General features: G+C 39.7%; 2 non-coding genes across 2 annotated transcripts; both read left to right on the forward strand.

The window, feature by feature from the left end:
- The first annotated feature begins 1,733 nt into the window (after window positions 1-1,733).
- On the forward strand, window positions 1,734-1,840 carry LOC141675587 (small nucleolar RNA R71). Its single transcript, XR_012556232.1, has one exon. It is a non-coding gene; the product is annotated as a small nucleolar RNA R71 (small nucleolar RNA).
- Window positions 1,841-7,154: 5,314 nt separating this feature from the next.
- On the forward strand, window positions 7,155-7,261 carry LOC141675529 (small nucleolar RNA R71). The gene has a single exon (XR_012556177.1). It is a non-coding gene; the product is annotated as a small nucleolar RNA R71 (small nucleolar RNA).
- Window positions 7,262-8,543: the final 1,282 nt, after the last annotated feature.

The raw sequence follows: 8,543 nt of genomic DNA on the forward strand, positions 1-8,543 counted from the left end.
ATCATTTATAGTGATTAGGCACACGTTCACTTACTTGCTCATGTCACATGTATAAATATTTTTACTTCTAGGGCAAATGAGAACCAACTTTCCAAATTTATCTAATATAGAATAATGAGTAGTGTAGAAAATTACCTTGTAATCATCGTCGTATAATTGACTAATTGAGAGAAGATTGTACCTTAACCCGGTGAACAATTGAACGTCGGAAATTTTAACTTTCCCATTTCCGATATCTCCGATGCCGCCAATGTTTCCTTTATTACTATCACCAAATATTACGCTCCCCGCGGTAACCCTTTTAATGTTGTTCAAAAGTGACTTATTACCGGTCATATGTCTTGAACATCCACTATCAAGGTACCATATGTCTTGTTTCGCGGCAAGATAAACCTATATACATGATTAGTTAAATTTATAGGTACCCCTTTGTCTTGAGGATCCTGGGGTTAGTACATCAGATTGATGCTAGCTCCTAAATCACATAAACACTTGTCGAACGACAAGTTTCCGATTGTGCAAGGAATAGTGAAGCTTCCAGGATCTTTAAGCTTCGGAGGCAACTTCTGTTGCAGCACAGCACTGCATTCCTCCGTTAGAGCAACGGTCTCTAAGTCATCGAGCTTCACTTTCCGAGAGAGAATACCTTTCATAAACCTCGCATAGCTAGGCATCTGTTCAATGCTTCAGCGAAAGGTATGTTGATATGAAGTTTCTTGAACACCTCCAGAAACTTCTCAAACTGCTTATCCAGCTTTTTCTTCTGCAGCCTTTTAGGAAAAGGAGGTGGAGGATAAATCTGTTTCTCCCCTGTATTACCCTCAGGAGGAGTGTGTTCCACAGTAGTCTTCCTTGGTTCCACCTCTACTTCCTTCTGCACATCTTCTTCAGCCACAATTGCATTTTCTGAATCTTGAGATTTTTCAGGCTCTTCGTCTTGCTGAATTTGGGGGCTTGCGACCTTTCCAGACCTTAAGGTGATGGTGTTCACATGTTCTTCAACTTCCCTCTTTCCTGGATTGGCTTCTGTATCACTAGGAAGCGTTCCTGGTGGTCGATTCAATAAGGCATTAGCAATTTGCCCTATTTGGTTCTCCAGAGTCTTGATAGAAACAGCCTGGCTTTGGCATATAAGAGCCTGATTTTTGCATATAAGCCTCAACTCCTCTAATTCAGATTTTTCATTCGAAGATAGATCTGCATCATGAGTTTGTTGTTGAAAACCAAGAGAGTTGAACAGCTTATTTCCAAATGGCTGGAACGGCTGTTGCATCACATTCTGATTGTTGCTCCAGCTAAAGTTAGGATGATTCCAGTTGTCCGGATGATAAGTGTTTGGAACTGGTTGTTGCGATCTCTGAAAGTTGCTCACAAACTGAGCTGAGTCGCTAGATATAGCGCATTGTTCTGTCGCATGCGGACCTGCACACAGCTCACAAACACTAATTATCTGCTTAACACCATAGTTAGCCAGAGAATCGATCTTCATAGACAACGCCTTTAGTTGAGCAGTGATAGCTGTAGCTGTATCCACTTCAAGAACTCCTGCTACCTTGCCCTGTGGATATCTCTGGGTTGGATACTGATATTCATTAGCAGCCATCAGTTCAATTAGATCATAAGCTTCCTTATAGCTCTTTGCCCATAATGCTCCGCCTGATGCTGCATCAAGCATGGGTCTGGACTGTGCTCCCAACCCATTGTAAAAACAAGTGATGATCATCCAATCAGGAATTCCATGATGAGGACACTTCCTAAGCATATTCTTGTAGCGCTCCCAAGCTTCACTTAGCGATTCTCCCGTTTGCTGCGTAAATTGAGTAATAGCATTCCTGAGTGCAGCTGTCTTCGCCATAGGGAAGAATTTAGTAAGAAACTTCTGAGCAAGATCTTCCCAAGTAGTAATCGAACCAGCTGGTAGAGAGTGTAACCAGCTCTTAGCCTTGTCCTTCAGAGATAATGGGAACAATCTCAGCTTCACAGCATCTTCAGAAACACCGTTGAACTTGAAGGTGTCACATATTTCAATGAAATCCCTAATGTGTGTATTTGGATCTTCCGTTGGAGAACCCCCAAACTGGACTAAAGTCTGTACCCATTGAATTATGTCAGGCTTGATCTCAAAGGTATTAGCTGTGATAGCTGGCCGGACAATGCTAGATTGAATGTCATTGATCTTGGGTTGAGAAAAATCCATCAAGGCTTTCGTTCGTGCTGCTGGATCTCCCATTGTAATGAGTACCTGAAACACAAACAAATAAACCGTGAAAGTAAAAGAATCCGAGTCAGTGAACTTTAACGACCACTGATGACAAGCACATAAACTAAAAATTAACACCGAGTCCCCAGCAGCGGCGCCAAAAACTTGTTAGGGCGAAAACACGCGCTAATATTCACGCAAGTATACACGTTCGCAAGTAGAATAAGATATAAATCAGATTCGTTCCCACAGAGACTGGTTTAGGTTAAGTTCAATTTATGCACCTATACAACAATGTATGGTTATCGCTCAATGCTAAGACAAATAACAAATTGGGTTTTTATTAAACTAAGAGATTATACTAAATAACATTAACTAAGAGAATTGAAGTTGAATTACTATATATGACAAACATGGGATCCTAACTTCATTAAATACTTCATTCAATAGCCTTATTGTTCTTAACCTTAGCATGTGATGGTGATGACACTAATCAGATAACACGAAACTGATAAACGCCAACTTTCATTGCACGAGTACTATTCTACCAGACATCCACAAAAGAGATAGAAGCTGAATAGGCACCAATTATATTGAGACCCTATATGTCTATAGAATTTGACAACATAACGGTTTAAGCACAAGCTATCTATCTTGATTACATAGGGCAAGTAAAACGGTTAGAGTTACCTACGAATCATGTATACACATACAAGAACCTATGCTACCATGGCAAGTTCTAAACCTCTATATTCATTGTCGCTTCAATAGAGATTAACACGCTATCTTATATGTTAGCTACGCACATAAGACGAATAAGCACAACCATACTAGGATATCATACAATCACCACACACCAAGATATCAAAACAATTAATTATTGAAATCCATAAGTAAATCCGCTAGAATCCCATGACAACGATTAGCCCATAATCGAACTCATCGTCACCATGGGTTCCAATGAAAGCATGGTATAAACAAGGTCTTAATAAACTAAATAATAATCAAAGTACGAATAAACGAGATCTAGGTTCAACAAGAACGAAAACGAGCATCTAAAGTTACAACTAATTCAAAGAATCACAAGTTGAAAACAAGATCTTCTTTTTCAGAGTTGTTATGTGCTTCTAGGCCTTCTCCTTGGTATCCCAATCTTCCCGGATGATGAAAACCCTTTTTTTAAGTATATATACGCCCCTAGTGGACCTGGACCCTTTAAATCGTCAAATTCTACTCAAAAAAGCCTTTTCAGCGAAATCAGCGACCAGCCGCTCTGCTGAGCGGGCGCTCAGCTCTGCTGAGCGGGCGCTCAGCTACTGACTGGGAAAAATATTCTGATGAATCTTGTTTTGGCCATAACTTGAGTTCTACTCGTCAGAATTAGGCGATTCAACTGCCCACGCGAAGCTATTGAGATTCTCTACAACTTGACAATGGCCTTGGATTCCAATTCTGATCACTTTTCATCATATTTCCTTTAAAAGCTCTTTTCTTCATTTAACTAATACCTGAAATGCAATAACACAAAAACACATCAAAATACCAATAACTTGAGTCCAAAACACCAATTTAAGCTTGTAATAAAGCATTCCAAGTGGATATAAAATCCACTTATCACACCCCCAAACTTGAATCGATGCTTGTCCTCAAGCATAAACAGACTCAAAACTACAAAACAAACCTAATGCATGAATGCAACTACGTGAATGCAACTAAATGACAATGCAATCGATCCCCTAAGAATAATCATAACCAAATGAATAAACCAATGCCTCTAAGAATACAATAACTTGAAACAGAGTTCGAATAAATCCCACAAACCAACTCACAAACCAGAAACGTGCGTGCGTGGATGCTTAACAGATATACTCTCGATACTAGATCAATAACCATAACTTATCTATCATCGAAATAATCAAAAGTTTATATACAGAATAGACAATAAACACATTATGACTCACAACACCTCCTTTCTACTAGAGTTATACAAGGATTCACACTATTATTGAACACATAGCAAAGATGCTTATTTGATCGTGCAATGAATGAGGTCCCAAAAGACTTATACAATAATACCCAGGTAGCGAGCGTTAGGTTAGCGGATCCCAGACTATAAAAGACTTAGGTCACTAGGCACAAAGTCCCCTAGAACTTAATAACTCGAGTATTAAAGAGCTCACTCTTGATCAATTATGCATAAACACATACTTTTTTTCTTTCTTTTTTTTCTCTTTTTTCTTTTTTTTCTTTTTTTTTCAACAATTTCTGAATGAGTGCGTTTCGCTCCATCTCATTCAACCCTAGACTACTCATAAAAATATGAGCCGGCTACTAGCCATTTGACACCTAGCCTTACAACAACTAGCAATGAAATCCAAGTTTTTCTCCAGATAAAAAAAATCAGTGTTTTTACGTCATTACGAGAATATCACAAATTCTAAATATAACCAAGTGATTAAATCTCAACAACAAACAAGTATGATCATGATCTAGATCAAAAGCAACCCTATAAGACTTTGTGAAAATATTTATTTCTGGCATGCAAATCAATTCATTAAGACTTAAACATCCCTCTATTCGTCATCACCACACTGAAATCAACATCAACTTATCAAATATCATAGTTCATCTTAAGGGATCATGCTAAATATGCATGCAAATGCAACTATATGAAATTACAAAAAAATAAACAAATATGTCCTAAATGAACAATCATACAAAAATATGAATGAACTACAACTAAACATGCAACATAAATCTATATGAATCTATATGGACACACACTACTAATCCTTACATTATCACCCCCAAACTTAAAATTTTCAATGTCCTCATTGAAAGCAATAATAAGGATTTCAGGCATACCTAATTAGCGGGAGATTCACCCTCGTCGGGTGGAGGATCAGGTGGCCAATCAACCTCGCCACTAGTGTCTCGGAAAATAGTACCGAAAGCATGTGTCAAATCTTCAGCAAAATGACGGTGAATGTCGTGCATGGCCTCTATACGCCTAATTACTCGCCTGTACTGCTCGTCACCAACACCAGTCCTATCAACTACCTGCTACACATGAGAAGAACCCTCTATAGGCACTGGAGGATCCGTTCGGCTACCCTCTACATCATCAAAGATATATCCCAACCCCTTGTCAGGGGGTGCACCTAAGAATGAATAACTCAAGTGATTTGGTAGTGGGTTGAGCTCAAGTGTAGGAGCATCTTCAATAGACGACTTGAGACGATCCTGAGAAATTTTCAGCTCTGCTAACCCAAGAGAATCGAATGGCACATCCAACTTCCTCTTCCACAGAGGTGCATTCAAACCCTGAATTTGCTCTACTTAAAAGCACTCCTCTTTAGATGTGGGTAATTTTATTTCCTTGAACACATTGAAAGTGACCTTCTGATCATGAACCTTCATCGTAAGCTCTCCTTTTTGCACATCGATCATAGTTCGGCCTGTAGCCAAGAATGGTCTTCCTAAGATAATGGGAATCTTCTTATCTTCCTCGAAATCAAGAATTACAAAGTCAGCAGGGAAGAAGAGTTTATCCACCTTGACCAAGACATCCTCCACTATACCTCGTGGATAAGCGATGGAACGGTCAGCTAGTTGCAATGACATGTATGTTGGTTTCGGCTCAGGCAGACCAAGCTTCTTGAAGATAAATAAGGGCATCAGATTGATGCTAACTCCTAAATCACATAAACACTTGTCGAACGACAAGTTTTCGATGGTGCAAGGAATAGTGAAGCTTCCAGGATCTTTAAGCTTCGGAGGCAACTTCTGTTGCAGCACAGCACTGCATTCCTCCGTTAGAGCAACGGTCTCTAAGTCATCGAGCTTCACTTTCCGAGAGAGAATACCTTTCATAAACCTCGCATAGCTAGGCATCTGTTCAAGAGCTTCAGCGAAAGGTATGTTGATATGAAGTTTCTTGAACACCTCCAGAAACTTCTCAAACTGCTTATCCAGCTTTTTCTTCTGCAGCCTTTTAGGAAAAGGAGGTGGAGGATAAATCTGTTTCTCCCCTGTATTACCCTCAGGAGGAGTGTGTTCCACAGTAGTCTTCCTCGGTTCCACCTCTACTTCCTTCTACACATCTTCTTCAGTCACAACTGCATTTTTTGAATCTTGAGATTTTTCAGGCTCTTCGTCTTGCTGAATTTGGGGGCTTGCGACCTTTCCAGACCTTAAGGTGATGGCGTTCACATGTTCTTCAACTTCCCTCTTTCCTGGATTGGCTTCTGTATCACTAGGAAGCGTTCCTGGTGGTCGATTCAATAAGGGATTAGCAATTTGCCCTATTTGGTTCTCCAAAGTCTTGATAGAAACAGCTTGGCTTTGGCATATAAGAGCCTGGTTTTTGCATATAAGCCTCAACTCCTCTAATTCAGATTTTTCATTCGAAGATAGACCTCCATCATGAGTTTGTTGTTGAAAACCAAGAGAGTTGAACAGCTTATTTCCAAACGGCTGGAATGGCTGTTGCATCACATTCTGATTGTTGCTCCAGCTGAAGTTAGGATGATTCCAGTTGTCAGGATGATAAGTGTTTGGAACTGGTTGTTGCGATCTCTGAAAGTTGCTCACAAACTGAGCTGAGTCGCTAGATATAGCGCATTGTTCTGTCGCATGCGGACCTGCACACAGCTCACAAACACTAATTATCTGCTTAACACCATAGTTAGCCAGAGAATCGATCTTCATAGACAACGCCTTTAGTTGAGCAGTGATAGCTATAGCTGTATCCACTTCAAGAACTCCTGCTACCTTGCCCTGTGGATATCTCTGGGTTAGATACTGATATTCATTAGCAGCCATCAGTTCAATTAGATCATAAGCTTCCTTATAGCTCTTTGCCCATAATGCTCCGCCTGATGCTGCATCGAGCATGGGTCTGGACTGTGCTCCCAACCCATTGTAAAAACAAGTGATGATCATCCAATCAGGAATTCCATGATGAGGACACTTCCTAAGCATCTCCTTGTAGCGCTCCCAAGCTTCACTTAGCGATTCTCCCATTTGCTGCGCAAATTGAGTAATAGCATTCCTGAGTGCAGTTGTCTTCGCCATAGGGAAGAATTTAGTAAGAAACTTCTGAGCAAGATCTTCCCAAGTAGTAATCGAACCAGCTGGTAGAGAGTGTAACCAGCTCTTAGCCTTGTCCTTCAGAGAGAATGGGAACAGTCTCAGCTTCACAGCATCTTCAGAAACACCGTTGAACTTAAAGGTGTCACATATTTCAATGAAATCCCTAATGTGTGTATTGGGATCTTCCGTTGGAGAACCCCCAAACTGGACTGAAGTCTGTACCCATTGAATTATGCCAGGCTTGATCTCAAAGGTATTAGCTGTGATAGCTGGCCGGACAATGCTAGATTGAATATCATTGATCTTGGGTTGAGAAAAATCCATCAAGGCTTTCGTTCGTGCTGCTGGATCTCCCATTGTAATGAGTACCTGAAACACAAACAAATAAACCATGAAAGTAAAAGAATCCGAGTCAGTGAACTTTAACGACCACTGATGACAAGCACATAAACTAAAAATTAACACCGAGTCCCCGGTAGCGGCGCCAAAAACTTGTTAGGGCGAAAACACGCGCTAATATTCACGCAAGTATACGCGTTCGCAAGTAGTATAAGATATAAATCAGATTCGTTCCCACAAAGATTGGTTTAGGTTAAGTTCAATTTATGCACCTATGCAACAATGTGTGGTTATCGCTCAATGCTAAGACAAATAACAAATTGGGTTTTTATTAAACTAAGAGATTATACTAAATAACATTAACTAAGAGAATTGAAGTTGAATTACTATATATGACAAACATGGGATCCTAACTTCATTAAATACTTCATTCAATAGCCTTATTGTTCTTAACCTTAGCATGTGATGGTGATGACACTAATCAGATAACACGAAACTGATAAACGCCAACTTTCATTGCACGAGTACCATTCTACCAGACATCCACAAAAGAGATAGAAGCTGAATATGCACCAATTATATTGAGACCCTATATGTCTATAGAATTTGACAACATAACGGTTTAAGCACAAGCTATCTATCTTGATTACATAGGGCAAGTAAAACGGTTAGAGTTACCTACGAATCATGTATACACATACAAGAACCTATGCTAGCATGGCAAGTTCTAAACCTCTATATTCACTGTCACTTCAATAGAGATTAACACGCTATCTTATATGTTAGCTACGCACATAAGACGAATAAGCACAACCATACTAGGATATCATACAATCACCACACACCAAGATATCGAAACAATTAATTATTGAAATCCATAAGTAAATCTGCTAGAATCCCATGACAAAGA

This window comes from Apium graveolens, chromosome 7 (genome assembly GCF_009905375.1).
Source record: "Apium graveolens cultivar Ventura chromosome 7, ASM990537v1, whole genome shotgun sequence".
Taxonomy (NCBI): Eukaryota; Viridiplantae; Streptophyta; class Magnoliopsida; order Apiales; family Apiaceae; genus Apium; species Apium graveolens.